Here is an 18,662-nt window from a genome sequence, read left to right as displayed (position 1 = left end):
GGCACCTCCCTGGCCTCATGGTTGGGTACTGACACTTATTTTGCTCAAATTGGACATGAACGTAGGGAAGGATGTCATCTGTGGGATGACTCCACGCCCTGCTACACACTCCCTCGTCAACCGAAGGCACCTCCCTGGCCTCATGGTTGGGTACTGACACTTATTTTGCTCGAACGTAGGGAAGGATGTCATCTGTGGGATGACTCCACGCCCTGCTACACGCTCCCTCGTCAACCGAAGGCACCTCCCGGGCCTCATGGTTGGGTACTGACACTTATTTTGCTCAAATTGGACATGAACGTAGGGAAGGATGTCATCTGTGGGATGACTCCACGCCCTGCTACACACTCCCTCGTCAACCGAAGGCACCTTCCGGGCCTCATGGTTGGGTACTGACACTTATTTTGCTCGAACGTAGGGAAGGATGTCATCTGTGGGATGACTCCACGCCCTGCTACACACTCCCTCGTCAACCGAAGGCACCTCCCGGGCCGCATGGTTGGGTACTGACACTTATTTTGCTCAAATTGGACATGAAAATAGGGAAGGATGTCATCTGTGGGATGACCCCACGCCCTGCTACACACTCCCTCGTCAACCGAAGGCACCTCCCTGGCCTCATGGTTGGGTACTGACACTTATTTTGCTCAAATTGGACATGAACGTAGGGAAGGATGTCATCTGTAGGATGACCCCACGCCCTGCTACACACTCCCTCGTCAACCGAAGGCACCTCCCGGGCCTCATGGTTGGGTACTGACACTTATTTTGCTCAAATTTGACATGAACGTAGGGAAGGATGTCATCTGTGGGTTGACTCCACGCGATGCTACACACTCCCTCGTCAACCGAAGGCACCTCCCGGGCCGCACGGTTGGGTACTGACACTAATTTTGCTCAAATTTGACATGAACGTAGGGAAGGATGTCATCTGTGGGATGACCCACGCCCTGCTACACACTCCCTCGTCAACCGAAGGCACCTCCCTGGCCTCATGGTTGGGTACTGACACTTATTTTGCTCAAATTGGACATGAACGTAGGGAAGGATGTCATCTGTGGAATGACTCCACGCCCTGCTACACACTCCCTCGTCAACCGAAGACACCTCCCGGGCCTCATGGTTGGGTACTGACACTTATTTTGCTCGAACGTAGGGAAGGATGTCATCTGTGGGATGACCCCACGCCCTGCTACACACTCCCTCGTCAACCGAAGGCACCTCCCGGGCCTCATGGTTGGGTACTGACACTTATTTTGCTCAAATTGGACATGAACGTAGGGAAGGATGTCATCTGTGGGATGACCCCACGCCCTGCTACACACTCCCTCGTCAACCGAAGACACCTCCCGGGCCTCATGGTTGGGTACTGACACTTATTTTGCTCAAATTGGACATGAACGTAGGGAAGGATGTCATCTGTGGGATGACCCCACGCCCTGCTACATATATATCCATGGCTTCTGAGTAATTAGAGTGATCAAATCTGAGTAATTAAAGTGACTCAAGACTTTGACGTCGAAAGCTATTCGAAGGTTGTGCAAGGTTTAGACACTAACGCCTTTTGCAAAAGCCTCGACGATGTATTCTGTGCAGACGAGACCTAAATCAACCAAGATGAGCCGGGATTGAAACACACAATTTTAGCATTCGGGGTCGCTTTTGTACCACACATCTGTCCAGCGAACTGCTGTTTCGAACCTGTTGCTGCATATACAAATACTGTGCTGCATACATATACATACATGTATATTTACTAACGATAGGTTCAGTAAAATTTACATTTCATGCATACACGATTAAAACATTTTTCTTCAGGCAGCTGCCAGGACGTTTTTAATGAATATAAATAACCACGGTTTCCTGACAAATTGAAAAAATGTTGTGTATTCCTCTGACAAGTGCAAATAGGCACGGTCCCTATAGCCGAAAGCTATGAATATATAATGCCTATGGAATGTGATAAAATGTAATATGTTATTAGTTTCTCTGTAAATTATATGTTCTACTACAACTTTTCAATGTATTCACAATCAGTAAATACTCGGAATACAGTAAATCATCTATAAGTCGAACTCGGATGTGTAGAATTCACGGATGACTGTCACCTTCCAGGGAGAAAATCGGATGTGCCGATCGGGCTCCCGTTGTCTACATCCGGAAGACCCACGCACTCCAGTAAAGCAAATAATTAATTCCACAATTAAAGCGTACAATTAATTTCCTTTCAAAATTTGCGAAAAAATCAACTATTTCTGCGTCTACACACACTATCGCAATACGTCCATGATTGTGTAGACAACCAGTGATGACACAGTCACCCGAGGGCCCACTGTACGTTGAATATATCGAACTTTAAACCTCATTATATTGCAAATGTGTCTTATTCATGCATCCGTGGTCCGAATAGGAAATATGCCAGTTAAGATATTTCATCCTTTCTTCTCATGGAAAAAGCAGACGGCAAAACTACTTAGAGTTATTCCCCCATTGATATATTTCATTCGGAAAATATCGTAAAAATCCGGAGAAGATGGTCTTACAAAAACAGAAGCAGTAGGTATGTTGCAAATGTAAAGCCACCATTTCGGCAAATTCAGCAGGGATCAGCTTGAAACTACAAACCCTACCTGTTAGGTGAGTTACAATTGAGTAAACGAATGAATGATTCTTTTCAAAAAGAGCGTTACGCATTTGAGTGAGTGAGTGAGTTTAGTTTTCGCCACACTCAGCAATATTCCAGCTATATGGTTGCGGTCTGTAAATAATCGAGTCTGGACCAGAAAATCCAGTGATCAACAACATGAGCATCGATCTGCGCAATTGGGAACCGATGACATGTGTCAACCAAGTCAGCGAGCCTGACCGCCCGATCTCGTTAGTCGCCTCTTACAACAAGCATAGTCGCCTTTCATGGCAAGGGTTGGAGAAGGCCTATTCTACCCCGGGACCTTCACGGGTCGTAACGCATTTGAATGACATGTGAGCATTTAAAGGTACTAATTTCAATCTCTTTATTCCATGATGAAGACAGGTGAAGAAACTGACCAAGTGAAGGGTGAGCCATTTTTTTCACACCAGAGGCGGGCATAACGTTATCAAATACAAATTCTTGTCTGGGGATGTGAGGCTCAGAAAGCATACAAAGTTCTGGACAGCCCAAGACAAATAACAAGACAAATAAAAGGCTCAGTTTCACACAGAACCTTAATTAATAGGTACAGACCTAAACCGATACTGAGCACTTAAGCCATGGAACATACATCCTCTCTCGCTAAAAATAAGCTTTAAATCTCGACGTCACGTTGTATCAACTACAGAGTGTTCTGTGTCAACTTGTGGTGAAAATGGAGTTAGAATGTTCAGGATATATTTTACTGCATATTTACACATTTTCTTGCAAATTTTCACCGTGATATATGTCCTAGAATGTGCATTTGCATGGTTTTATCTCTGTACGACAACACAAATTGTTAGTTCCAGAGTATTCTTAGTGCGTCGTCACTGGACCAATCAGCAAATCCAGTTTGGTCACGTGGCGTGACCGATGGAACAGTCCGGAAGCTGATATCATCATTATAGACATACAAATGTTGAAATATTGCAACATTGCCCTTACATATGACATATTTCATGTAATCGTAGGGTATGAAACTACAACAGGCTGAAACAACAACAACAAAACTGGTACGGGAGAAATAATCATACAATAATCATACAATAATCATTCAATAGTCATACAGTAGTCATACACTAGTTATACAATAATCATACAACAGTCAGACAATATTGTCATACATTAATCATACAATAGTCATACACTAATCATACAATAATCACACTAGTCATACAATAAACATACAATATAGTCATACAATATAGTCATACAATAGTCATACAATAACCATACAATAGTCATACAATAATCATACAGTAGTCATACACTAATCATACAATAATCACACAATAGTCATACACTAATCATACAATAATCACACAATAGTCATACAATAATCACACAGTAGTCATACAATAGTCGTACAAGAATGATTCAGTTACATTTCTGATCCATGTTTTGGAGCAAAATTACAGATCTAATTACAGAGTAATTCTTACTCATTTAAAAAAATGTAACCTTAACATACCTGTGTCTATTCTCTAATTCGTTTTGATGTGTGTGCACAATTCCAAAGATTTTTTTATAGAATAGTTTCGAAAATGTTGCTCTCAACTTCAAAGTCGATTTTCCAGAAAATAGTTTGTTTTTTTTTCAGAACACTCTGGTTTTGAGGTGACGATATGGTAAGATCAGGTATAAAACATCAGCGTTGTTATGTACTATCACTGTTCCATTTCTTCACGACGTAAGGTAGTATAGTTTCCAACAGAAAGCTACACAAACATGCAACCGTCTATCTGTGACTGATTGACTGGACATTTTTATTTAGCAATTCTGTGTAGCTTTGTATGATATATAGTCGTATTGTCATTATTAAAGTGTCAAATACATGTACGTGGATGTGTTTGAGGCGTTATGCCGCATTTAGCAATGATCCAGCAACATTAAGAAGGGGGAATCCAGTAATGGTCTCCACATATTGAACCCAAGCACGGAATCGAACCCATGACTTCGGCGTAACGAGCGAACGCTTTACCCACTGCGCTACCACGCCGACCCTCCCATTACCTAGAGATGTGTCGGATATTATCAGCAAAGCCTGATATATAGTATCAGTATGTTTGAACTTGATATGTTATGCCTATTCTCCTTTGACATGTTAATCAGTGAAGCTTTATTTACCGTTAGTATCCATACCGACGAGAAGTCTATCTCTGGTGTCCCCCGCAGTGATATTCCTGGAATAGTGAACTGATCAAGCGGCATAAAATCGCACTCAATCAATCAATGAATCAACCAACCAACCAACCAACCAACCAACCAACCAACCAACCAACCAACCAACCAACCAACCAACCAACCAACCAACCAACCAACCAACCAATCAATCAATCAATCAAACAAACAATCGGGAAAGAAAAACTGCAAACTTATAGCTTTCATTCTGCATCGAAAGTAATCGTAATTGAAATGAAATTCTAGACCATCGTGGTGTGGTAGAACAGAATCCGAAAATGAGGGCTATTTGTTGTGTACCATTGCATCTTTGGAAACTGTTTTGTCCGATTAAGCTTAAAAAGTAATGCAGAATGGGTAAGAATGTCGGCGATGGTTAAAAGAAAAGCAACTGACACTTCATCCAGCAGATCAAGGGGAGAACGATCTGTTGGTAATACTCCACCCTGTCACCTTACCCCTCCATCCCCAACCCCTCAACACCATCCCCTAGGAACAGTGATTTCTGGTTTCATTATTTACAAATATGGCGCATACTTTCTTTTTCTCTTCAGTTTGTGAGCATAGGATCAGAAGAGGCTCATTAATTTTTTTTATGCTTACTAGAAATTTGTGTCCTTCGGTCTAATGAAGCTAGATGAGGACCGGGTTTTCATCGCCAATTTCCTCTTCTACAAAGAATCAATTCGCAACACATGAAAATTGAGAAAAGGGTCACCTTGCAGGCTTCTCAGAGACTCTCAGACATTACGGCAACGTCGGGCGGAATGTTGTCTTTCTTTAAGAGAGATCTTCACAGAAAGTGCAGACCATTTCTCGTTACAAGCAACGGTTCTCCGGCTTTTAACGAAATAGCCACCCGCGGAGTCATTAACCTTACACAAGTCAATACTGGCGCTTCGCCCACTCGCATAACGCTTTAGGAGAGGATTTCTTCAAAATGACTGCTTTTAACCGACATGCATCCTGAGGTCAGATGGACAAAAATATTTAGTCAGCAACATTTTGGCTGAATTGGCTTAAAACCCACATGACAGGTTCTCAGTTAGCAAATGTCTTTTTTCATATTTTTACTATCATTTTGTGTGCTAATTTTACATCCTTGAGAGTAAACAAATAATTCTAAATAGTCACCTACATTAGGCTTACTGTAAACAGCGAGTAGGGCTCAGTGTTATGTTCAATATTATGATGGTCTTTGAGTCCATAGCAGCTGGCAGGTGGACTCTCTACCAGACGGCAACTGGGAAATATAACAGTTTATAGAGTTTTGATACCTTGGTTCTTGCATGCGTACACCATATGCCACGGGATGTGACATTAGGAGCGTGTATTTATGTTCCGCAGTTATTTGCCCTTTCCTTGTTTCCGATTATGCTTCATGACAGCATCTATCCTGAGGCAAACCTGGGCAAGAGTTATCCCCCTTATCTAATCTAATTTGGGTATGCTGTTTTAATTGGAGAAAATGTTGATGCCCCTGGTAACATATTCTTTTTATTATTTAATATTAATCTAGTGTGAATTTACCATATAAAAATCATTGTAATAGATATCATGGAATAATTTTTTTTTTCATTGATGAATCAATGCATTTTTAAAATTTTCCTGTTTTTTCACAAGTTCATTAATGTGTAAAATCCCACATACTGCTTTGAAAATTGATTTTCCTGCTTTATTTCATATCATTTCTGAAATATCTTTGTAAAACGCACACGTAGTGAATTATGAAAGAAAATAATTTCCTTTCAGAAGAACTTTTATTGACATATTACTATTTACAGTCTGTACCACATGTCAAACAAATGTCGCTGTGACTTGCTATTTTTATCACACAATTAGAATCGGGACACATTTTTCTACAAAATGATACCAAAGTTAGCAATTTCTTGACATTTTGATAGCTGTCATTCAACTAGCTAGCTGTCGTAAATCTTTGTACAATCCAGCAAACACATAATTTGAGACACATTTATCAATGGACCGCACTGTCCAGTTTGATTATATCTCGTCTCTTAGCCGTCTTGATTCACTGTATTTAGAGTGAGTGAGTATGGTTTTACGCTGCTTTTAGCAATATTCCAGCAATATCACAGCGAGAGACAACCAGAAATGATCTGAACACATCGCAGCCATGTGGGGAATTCAAACCGGTTGACGAGCTTAAGATTAAACCACCAGGTTATCCTTGCTAGGTTGCAGTGGTTGAGAGATCGTGCTTGGAACACATATCATGCACTGTTATGTATAATATAAGTTGTTCATTGGTGACGCTAGGGGTATGGGTTGATGAACCCTCGATGCTTGTTTATGTTCTCTGAGCCCGAAGGCCCGAAGGACGAGGGGAACATAAGCAAACATCGAGGGAGCATCATTCCTTGGGCCACGAGGGGTCGTTGACTAACGTATTTTTCTTACCGAACATCTCAATGTTAATTTTGAACTGGATGAAGTATTGGTATCGGAGAGTACACTTCAGCCATCCTGTGTGAATCAAAGGATTCTAATCTTGCATTTTTCTGTTTTTCCTGCAGGTATTGCCTTAGTAAAGTCGCCACGGTGCAAAACCTTTCTTAATATTCTCGGGGACTACATTTGAACGTTTTGTCAAAATGTATTTATTGGAATGAGAGGCAATTTGTTTCGCAGTTGATGATCGTTAACTTTTGCAGACGACACAAGAAAAACAGATTAAGAGTTATGTCCATTTCATCGATTTGCTTTCGCAAAACATCGGTAATTTCCCTGCATCATACGTGATTCAACGTTATTCGAAATAAAAAATCACTACCACGATGTACCGAATGAGTTGCTATTGGCAGCGGGGTACATTGGCATGTACTTCGCATGCAAGAGGGGTACATTGAAAATAATAAAAATAATAGAAGAGCGCTTAGCCAATCAGAAAACGACATTTGTGTGAAAATAAGATAAACGCATGTGCATGCGTTTGAGCGCGCTCGCGTGTGTGTGTGCGTGCGGGCGTGCGTGTGTGTGTGTAGGGGGCGCGAGCGCGCGTGTAATCGGCTTGAACTCTTTGTTGAAACGATATCGTTGCGACGTTCAATTTCAAATTACTCACTCACCCCCTATTCATCACTGAAATTCCACGTGTAAGCAAGTTCCCCATCGATTGGCACCAGAGCTCTGAGTAACAAGTCCCCATACGTTCTTCTCCCGACCTTTAACTTGTACAGACTGTTGGCGACTAATTCAATACAACACACTGCTACCAGCCAGCTGATGCCATTAACTCTGGTCAGCCCGAATATAACTCAATTTCGAAACTGATATGGAAACATTAAGCGCACGGTGAGATATTATGGTGCCAGCTTTGTGTTGAGCCGCTGATGGTCTAGTGTCCAGGTCACCGTCCCTCCATCTGGGAGTCAGCACGACTTAGCAGCAGGATGCCGACATGTAATTCCAATCACGGGAGAGAGAGGGCTATGTGTCGTTTTACGCTTAATAAAACTGGGTGGTTTTAGTTTTACGCCGCTTTTAGCAATATCCCACCAATAACACAGCGGGGGACACCAGAAATGCCAGAAATGGGCTTCAGAAACTCTATTCATGTGGGGAATTGAACACGGTATTAGGCGTGACAAGTGAACTCTTTAAACACTGAGCTGTTGCCCACCGATCCTCTTCAGGAACCATCCTGTGGAAAACTGGCAGAGGCACTGCTCAAGCTTGTCAGAGGTCTCTAAGGTTTGATTTGATTTTAATTTGGATTGTCTGATGTGCTGATTGTGCTGATGGCAGTCACAAAGCTGGAATATTCCAAAATGAGGCGTTACGCAACAAGAGTCAAATCTAAACGTCGGATTCATCAACATGCCTTCCTGTATAACAGAGTGGATTAGTGAACTCAGTTTTACGCCGCCTTCAGCAATGTTCCAGCAGCATCACGGCAGGGGACATCGAAAATGGGCTTCACATGTGGAGAATCGAACCCGTGTCGTCCTCGAGACATCCCCATGTGTATCAGACCTGTAATGATGAACATGTCTGAAGAGTGTCAGACAAACTGCTTTGTCATTATCAACATGTACTTCGTCACATCTTTATCTAATCAAACTGGAGAGAATCAGAACGTTTTTAAGCAACATTTGGGAATGTTTAGACTCAGTGCAGTGTTTATGTTTGAATCAGACAGGGAGGGAGCAGAGGCGATTGTGGTCGGCGCTAAACTTGCACATGTCTCTGAAGTAGTATGAGTGAGTGAGTGAGTGAGTGAGTGAGCGGGTGAGTGAGTTACACTTTAACACCACCTCGGCAATATTTCAGTCATAACGTGACTAGAAATGTCGTACATACACCATAAATATAAGTAATTAAATAACCAGTTATTGGCGGACAGTAAAAAAAAAATTAGAATCACAAAAATAGTCGAAACTATCTAGCATGTAGTTTTAAAAGTAGAAAACTATTTCAGACAATACAATGTAAAAATTGGTTATTGATCGCCAACAGCTGAAGGTGTATCACCATACTAGGGACCATGGTGACTTACCATGAAAAACATCCAGCGATTTGATTTATCAGTCACCTTCCTGCCCCTGTTTGTATATCGTTCCACTCACACCTTTGCGAGAGCGCTCGGAAAGTAAGCTAGACTGGGTCAAACAGCCAAGTGATTGATATCATGAGCTTAGACCGCTTCAGTTATCATGACAGGTAAAGGGCCAGCAAATCGGATCACCTGTCACATTTACTCTCCCATTGCAAACAGCATGGGCTCCGTTGCTCAAAGCCATCGGTGCGGTAAGGTGATCGTAACTCCCATACTTTAACATAGACTTACGACTGAGTCGTTGAGCTACGATCGCTTTGAGGAAGGAACCCAGAATGGTTTGTTTAAGACCAGTTCTAATCCGTATTTTTATTGGGTCTAGATTTTCGAAGCTCTCTTAGTGCTGAGGTAGTCATAACTTAATGTTAATGTATGGCGCTTACATCTTTCTTAGCGCTAAGAGAGCTTCGTAAATCTCAACCCTTGTACCACCGGACGCGTTAGTTGAGGAGACCCGACTATTGGCTGTCAACAACTAAACCACTTGCTGTTCCAAGATGTCGCAGTCTAAGAAGAGCTTACTGAAACTTGATATGTGCTTACATCTAAGAATACAACTGGTAACACAGAGTAAAAAGTCACAGGTGTTGCGATACCTTTTCCCATGAGCATATGTATTCCCCAAACATGATTCTCTCACGTTAACAGAAGAACGTTTAATATAAAAATTGTCACGTGGCAATGAAGGGATGAACGGGATTTTATCATATAATCGATAGTGTTATCGGTGCAATAAACCAATCCTATAAATATGCAAATGAGGTCAACCTAATTGCTTTCAATATCCTCTGCACATAGTGAATATAGCTCCCCCCTACCCCCAAACCAAGATAATTAGACATGATCTCTGGTTTAATGAGTGCTTAAGTAAACAACTATGGCTGCAAATAATTTGACACTATCTCATAAATGCCTCTCAGTCTCTTTTAGGGCGGTACGGTAGCGCAGTGGTTAAAGCGTTCCCTCGTCACGCTAAAGGTCCAGGTTCGAATCTCGACATGGCAACAGTGTGTAGCACATTTTCTGGTGCCCCCTTCCAGATATTGCAGGAATATTCCTAAATGCAGCAGAAAACCCAACTCACTCACACTTTTGGGATTTCTATCAGCGCATTAAGTGACTCGAAATATGTCTTTGAATTGGAATGTCTTCGGGATGGTAAAGGTATTTCTGCCATTCCGTATCGTATATATCAATAAAAGATTACAAAGAATATGAATTACGCAGGCATTTTTTATTTGCAATAAGAACCAGACTTGACTAATGGTCCCCATGTCCGAAAGGCAAATTAGTGTAGTATATTAACCTTTCTCTGTTGTGGTCACGTGATACGCCTTACTCTTCGCCACATATATCTCTTGGTATTTACAAAGCACTCTTTTCACTTACTACAGCTACACATCTAATTTCAACAATTAATTTGCTTAATCTGCAGGCAGGTGGTCAGAATAGATTCTCTAATGTCATACCATTGCCATGGAAACAGAACTACCTTCCATTAAGGAAGTCAATCAGGCTTTAGTGGTCTAAGACAGCGCTTGGAAGCTCTAGGCCACGCTCAAATTTGATTAATGATTAACCTACTTAAAGCATATTTTCCCAGTCAGTCAGGCTAATCTCGAGGAAATTCGTGTCTTGGATAAACATGGCCATAAGTCAGGATTGTCTTGCCTCAGAAACGTAAACAGTGATGGAAATTTGCATAAAGACCTGATAGCATGATAAGAATCAATTTCGAGCAAAAGGAAATGACAGGCTCATAGGTTAGGGGAATTTAGAAAATATTTGTTTGAACGCTATATGACTATTCATGTGGTGAGGAATTAGACTTTCTTATACTCAGTACGTTTTGAATTACGAGTAGCTTTTGCTTCACTCTCAACAATATTCCAGCTGTATGGCACCGGTTTGTAAATAACCGAATCTGGATCAGATAATAGTGATCAAAAGCATGATCATTGATCTACGCAAATGGGAAACGATGACGTGTGTCATCCAAGTCTGCGAGCCGTACCACCAGATCCCGTCAGTCGCCTCTTACGACAAGCATGGGTTGCTGAAGGCCGGATCATCACGGCTCTCCTCGATGCTGGCGTACAGAGACATGGGTACAGTACGCTCTAAGCAACGTGTGCTGGTTGTGCTGTCGTATTAAATGCCCTAGAAAATCAGCCGCGGTCATAGATTGGGTTGTGTTCAAACATCCTAAGATAATTCTTAAACCTCGTACGTTAGACTTTGGGGCGCATTTTAACAATATTCAAGCAATGCCACGGCAGGGGATACAGAAATGGGCTTCACACATCGTACCCATGTTCGAGAATCGAACCCGGACCTTCGGCGTTCCAAGAGAACGTTTTAACCACTACGCTACCCCACCGTCCCACGATCCCACATCTACATTGCCAAGCAGTCCGGTATTCCGACTGTGTTGGGGCGACCGCGAGCAGGAACGTCATGGGGTTGAGCAGACTCTCCGCTCGTCTCATTTATGTCTCAACCGACAACCCAGTTCATTTCTGTCTTGTCCTGTGTTGCCATGTCTTGTGTAGCCAACTAAAGTTTGAGATCAACGTAATGCTAATCTGAATTATAGCTAAAATGGATAGAATTATCAGCAAAACGACCGCACGTTATCAGAAATTGTAAACCAAAAGTTACTGTGTTCTGTAATCTGATTGGTTGAAAAACATGATCAAATGGTGTTAGATTCCCGGAAACTGGAAGACTATTCACCGCGTATTTACACTTAAACAATTGTTTTGTTGTGTCATCAACAGTGGTGACGTCATTCAAATCATATTGTGACGTAAAGTTAGAATGACGTCACAAATGAGCAACTCCAGACGTTACCATGGGAACCAGCTGAAACGGCCAGCTGATGACACTTTACTGCTGTACTCATACTCGATGTAAACGAGTGCAGACAGTAAAACCCCTTTGGTTTACTTTTTTGTTTACAATGTCGATAAACATCATGTGTTGGCCAATTTCGGGGAGTTCTTGAGTATTTGAAGCACGGGAATATTTCATTTGAAACCTCCGGCTGACGCCTTCGGTTCCAAATGCATTCCCGTGCTTCAAATACTCAATAACACCCGGAAATTGGCCAACACATGATGTTTATCTCCTAATGAGCGGGCCACCGTAACTTGATAATGCCCGCAAAATGCTTGACGACGGGCCATTATCAAGCCCGTTGTTACGTGACGTCATAAGTAGCTCAGCTGTTGAAGTTCAATCACCTACGGCTCGTTTGAACTTGGGTTCATTATTGACCACATATCTGGCTCACATTCGTCACATGTGCCTGTGCCATTATGCACTTTCCTACCTGTGCCAGCCATAACAATTGTATCATAAATGACAACATACAGCAATGAAAATAACGACTTGAAGTCTAACGTTGTTGATCACTGAAAACAATGGCGGCTGGTAGTCAAGGTCGTATGTCGTCACTCTCAATAGTGACGTCATCTGTGTTGTTCTATGATGTGTCTATATTTGTAAAATGTGTCAGTGACCTGCGTCGTTGTGTTGGCAGTAAATGTTTCTAAACCGATGCCACTGTTTTTGTTCTTATTCCAATAAAAATTCTATTCATTTTAGCTATAATAACGGTAACGCTATTTTTCTCCTTCGTCGGGCAGTTAATGAAAGACCTCGGGCTTCTGCAAATGATAATGCCCTGAAAAATAGCGATACCCTTATATTATTCCCATATCGACCATATATACGCTTTGATAGAACCACCAGCTTTTGTCAAAATGCGAGTCTGGTTTACATGGTGTCTGCGTACAAAGTCTGACGTCAGAGAGAACCAACAGTCCTCACATACTCCTTGATAGTTCAGCAGAGAACAAAATCATGTTGTTTATATCAGCAGTTATCTCGTGTAGATTCTGTGGAGGAAAATGATTAAAAACCTCCGGTCTTCTGGTGTGAGTATGCGTGTTATTTAACGCAACACTCAGCCATATTTCAGCAGTAATCAACGTGTGTAGACCAGACAACCCTGTGATTGATAAATTATGGTACAACCTTCGCCGTCGGGGTAGGACGACACGCAAGCATCCACTTCAGCCAGAGACCATTCGATCCATGAAGTTGTCTGTGTGCGTTGTGTCCTTCAACACCTGCTCGTTTGGTTTCAGATTGATGGCCAGTGCACATCCCTGTTAGAACTGTCTCCAGCAAACCCATTTTTGTCGTCAAAGTTTGTAAGACACGGCTAACGGGACATCTACCATCGTATCCCAGTTCCGTAGATCGGTACTGTTGGTCACTGGATTATCTGGTCCGGATTCCATTCTTTACAGACCACCGACGTATAGCTTGAATATTGTTGCTGAGCAGCGTTCGGAATAATCGTCGCCTCAAAAGGCAAGAGCCGGTCGGCACTATACCTAGGGTGGCAGTTTGACTTATCTGTAGGCCCTTGTGACCTTCAGTAAATTTTCTGTCTTTTGGTTTTCTTGTTTGTTTGTTTGTTTTCCTTCCCTTCCCTTTCTTTTTTTCCTTTGTGATCCATGATCCATCATGTTACGATAATCTTCGTTTCAGCGCTTAGCACATTTCAGCGCGTAGCACATAGGAATGTCTTTAACCAGTCTTTAACACATAATAGGGTTCGCTATTGATGCTGTAGAAACAGCGTAAAACTGTGCACAGCGTAGTCTAGTTTGTTTTTGTTGGTTTGACAAAGTGGTCCTGCAGATTTCTTTCAGGGCCTGTAGATTTCGTTCAGGGCCTGAAGATTTCGTTCAGGGCCTGCAGATTGTAAAGCCTGTGAGCAGCAGCAGGCCCTCATGGCCAATTGTCAAATTAGAGTCCTACCTTGCTGAGTCCTACCTTGAACATAGAAAAATCAAACAAACCAAATTACCCAAACCTACTGGGAAAAAATGCATCGTATCATATACAGTCAACATACACCTCGCCTTTGGTTTACATTCATCCCAATAAGCTTATGTCTATCATAAGGGATACATATTTCAAAACACTTATGGATCTTTTTATCACCGTTAATGACCTTCCAAATATTGCTTTTTTCATGTGTTATGTGGTTTTTTTAATGAATTCTGATAAATATGGTCTGCAGACAGATGTATTTTAACGATTGCTAATTTAGATTAGTATCTTAGATTGTTCTTGGCAACATGTACTCTCAAAGGGGGTTAAAGTGTTATAAAATTATTGTCCCCCTGAGAGGATACGGAAGTCGAAATTCATTCATTGTAAATTTAGACATCTATTTTTGATCGCAGTATATATGTTAGTTTAATGGATGGCTAAAGTCATCCAAATAGCCAATGGCTGAAGGGACGGTGTAAATCCAGCTAGGGTCCATGCACAAAGTAAGAGTACTGTAGTTCCGTAGCATGAGGAGCTATCTTCAGTTTTTCTTTTTGTTTTTCTTGTTGTTGTTTTTTGTTGTTGTTGTATTTTGTTGTTTTTTTGTTGCATTGTCGTCTCGAGTGAAAGTATTTTAGTGTTAAGTACTAGTTGATAATATAGGAATATTTTCCCGTTATTAAGCCTAAAGTAAGATTTCAAATTTTATTGTTTAGAGTGACGTCCTTTGGAAGAGCACATGGCATACGTCAACATATATTATATATATAACGTATGTATTACAGGTAAGAGATGTCCACGAGTACAGAACACTTTAAAATAACAGAAAACAGCAGAAGTTTATTACTTTCTGTTCTTTAATGATCGTCGGGTTCAGGTGTTATGTATTGTTCCGTGTATATTAATATTATATTTTAATGTGTCTTAGAAGAATTTTCTTCAGTTACAAGCCTACCCCAAAGTTAAGTCATGGGCTTAATTATGGGGTTTATATTTATTAACGAGAGGGGCCATTTTCCGTTATTAAGCCCAGGGCTTAAATACGAGCAATCTCGGTATGCATATACAAAACCTTTAAAGATATTTTAAAATTCGGATAGTTGGATAGTTATAACCAACTGAAAGTGTAAAGTAACTGCACGTCGCATTTATCAATATTTGAGCTTCACATGAGCTCTTAGAGTAGTGTTTGTGACAATGGAGATATCAATCGATCTTTTGTCATCGGGTATTTGTCGGAAATTCGTTACGTCATTAATTGTCTTTATTTATGAAATAAATGCATCAAAATTAATATCTACAACATGTCGAAAACTTATGCACAAATTTTTGCTCATTAATATATTTGTTTCGTTAAAATGTGAACTAAAACAAACCAACCTGTTGACTTATTTTAAGCGTATTCAGTCGCCGAGAATAAAGTTCTTCACTTTTTTTACATAATAGTACTTATGGAAAATTTTAATCTATCTCTAATATTCACTGATGTTCCATTGTCGGAACAATCCCTGCTTTCGTCTGGAGAAGACCAAAACGTTTCACTTCTGGTTATCTAATTTGCATACTTATGTCATCAGGGAATGACATGCATGTGTCTATGTAATAAGCTTATGTCAAGTAAATAGCAATGCTGCCCTAACCAAAGATAGAGCTTTGAAAGCTTTTAACTGAGTCACAGAGAGATTTTCTTTGAAGAAATTCAGTGGCAGTTATTGGGTTTCTTTCTTTGATGCTTCAAATTTACTTAAAACCATTTTTGTCAGCGTCCGTTTCAGCTGAGTTCATTAAAGGTATCTTAAAATGGTACAGATATAAAAAGAATATTGATGACGTTTGAGCCAGTAATCAATACCCGATCTATCTCGAAGTTTACGCCTGGTCAGTACCACTTACCATGACACCGAGCTGTGAGCTTGAATATTTCAATCACGTTGGAATATATCAGCGTACTGAAGAAAGAATTCTTATAGATTTGTCTGCAAATCCTATACAATGGGCAAATCAGGGGTTCGAACCGATAATATTCGAAAACTTACAAAAAGCACTAGGGACGCAACTCAGCACAGTGAACTGCTTTTCCTTTGAAGGCTGGAAGTCAGAAACTTCCAAGTACCATGACATATCCTGAAATGTTTGGTTGGAGGATTAAAAATCAGCGTTGTATGAATCCCTTAATCGGTTTTGTTTGCTGTGGTTGAACAACGCCTCACTAAGCAATATTCCAGCAGACACTATGTAATATATTATTTATTATATGAACTCCGATGCCAGTTATACAGCGGCGGCATATAGTTCAGAGATATATCCCAGCGCCAAAACATAACTGTCCAGCAATAGTCCAGGTATATGGTGGTGATTTTCAGCAATATTCCAGCAATATCACAGCAGGGGACACCACAAAATAGGCTTTACACATTGCACCCATGTGGGGAATCGAACCCAGGTCTTTAGCGTGACGAACGGACACTTGAACCACTAGGCTACCCTACCGCCCCCAGTTGAACCTGGACCAGACAATCCAGATATCAACATTATGAGATAGGATGACTTATTTAGTGTAAATCATTGTAAACATCCTCAGCTGTTGCACATCACTGCAAAGTGTCTGACTTGAACAAGGCATATTGATTTCAGTTCAGAGGCATTAGCACAAATACGTGTAATATATAGGTTCTTTGTTGGTTCCGGAGGTTCATCAGTACTGAGTTTATTTCATGCGTTTTAATACTATTTTATGTGCCCTGTAGTGTCGGTTTTATTATGAGGGAGCGTGTGCGCGTGCGCGTGCGTGTGCGTGTGCGTTATCCCAGCCTGTACATAGTCTGGATGAGCACCGATCTGTGCAATCGAAAAACGATGACATACGTCAACCATGTCAGAGAGCCTGACCACCCGATCCAGTTAGTCGCCTCTTGCGACATGCATAGTCGCCGTTTGTGACAAGCATGGTTTGCTGAAGACCTGTTCAGGATCTTGACGGGTCTGCTCTACAGAGCCGCGACGTTGAGTGTTGTCGGATGACCGAGTCTTCGACTCGCGAGAATCGTGTAACACATTTTGACTACAGTCGAGATGCCAACGCTATTTTGGGCCTAAGACTAAGTGTAATAATGGACGTTTAAAATTGTAATGTAGACCCAGAAAGTGTAATACTTGTCTCCCGGAATATTCTAGACAGAAATACACGTCACCAACCATTATGAAACTCCATTCATGAAAAATTATCGGTCAGGTGACACAAGATACTTCTATTCCTTACAAAGTAATTGTAATGAGCGAAATTCTACCAATAAGCGATTTCTCCCGGTGTAAGGCCATTTCTTAACCCCTTCATGATTGAGACCCGTGAAGGTCCCGGGGTAAAATAGGCCTTCAGCATCCATTGCTTGCCATAAAAGGTGACTATGCTTGTCGTAAGAGGCCTCTAAAGAAATCGGGTGTCATCGCTGACTTGGTTGACACATGTCATCGGTTCCCAATTGAGCAGATAGATGCTCATGTTGTTGGTCTCTGGATTGTCTGGTCGAGACCACAGACCGTCGCCATATAGCTGGAATATTGCTGACTTTGGAGTAAAACTAATTTCGCTCACTCACTACATGAGTGCGTGACGAAACACTTCCTTGTGAAATTTTAAACTAGCAGAAAAGCGTAATTTTCGCATATTAAGTGTAATGGCGTAATTAATTGGTCAAAATCGTAATAACTATGCCCAAAGTGTAAAAGTTGGCATCTCTGTTAAAGGATCTTGCAAAAGTACGTAAAATATTTCACACAACAATTTGGGTGTTACCTCCGCAACACATTCTTGCTCCAGAGAGAACATCCTATCGTTCACCAGGTGGTGCTCGATAACAATCGGTGACGGAAGTGAAACTACGATGTCGTGCGCAAGGTCTTCGGACACTTGACATAATTTCCGTATACTTACATCTTATTTCAGTGTACTCTAAATAATTCTCATGAAGTGAGTTTAGGATGGATCTTTGTCAAATTTGATAGGAAAATTTCAAATCATCTCTGCTTCTCCGACCACTATTAATTTTAACAAATGACATCACATTTGTCAGCTTACGTATGGTTCCACAAAGCACAATTCCACAGGCCGCCATATTAAAGGAGTTCACAATGCTGCACTCGTGTTGATTAGATTGTTGCCATTCGACAACTAAACAACGGCAAATTAAACAGAAATTATGTTATCAAAGGTTGGACGATTCCTCATGGATGTACAAAATCTGGCTAGCTATTCTCGAAACGTTCGTAGCGCTACGAACTTCTTAAGCCCATTCTTAACACATTGGCTACAATCAAAGTTAAGAATTCTTAGGGCTACGAACGCTTCGAGAATAAGGGCCCTGTTTTGGATCTTACGAA

The sequence above is a fragment of the Haliotis asinina genome, chromosome 4 (genome assembly GCF_037392515.1).
Source record: "Haliotis asinina isolate JCU_RB_2024 chromosome 4, JCU_Hal_asi_v2, whole genome shotgun sequence".
Lineage (NCBI taxonomy): Eukaryota > Metazoa > Mollusca > Gastropoda > Lepetellida > Haliotidae > Haliotis > Haliotis asinina.
This window is presented reverse-complemented; position numbering follows the sequence as displayed.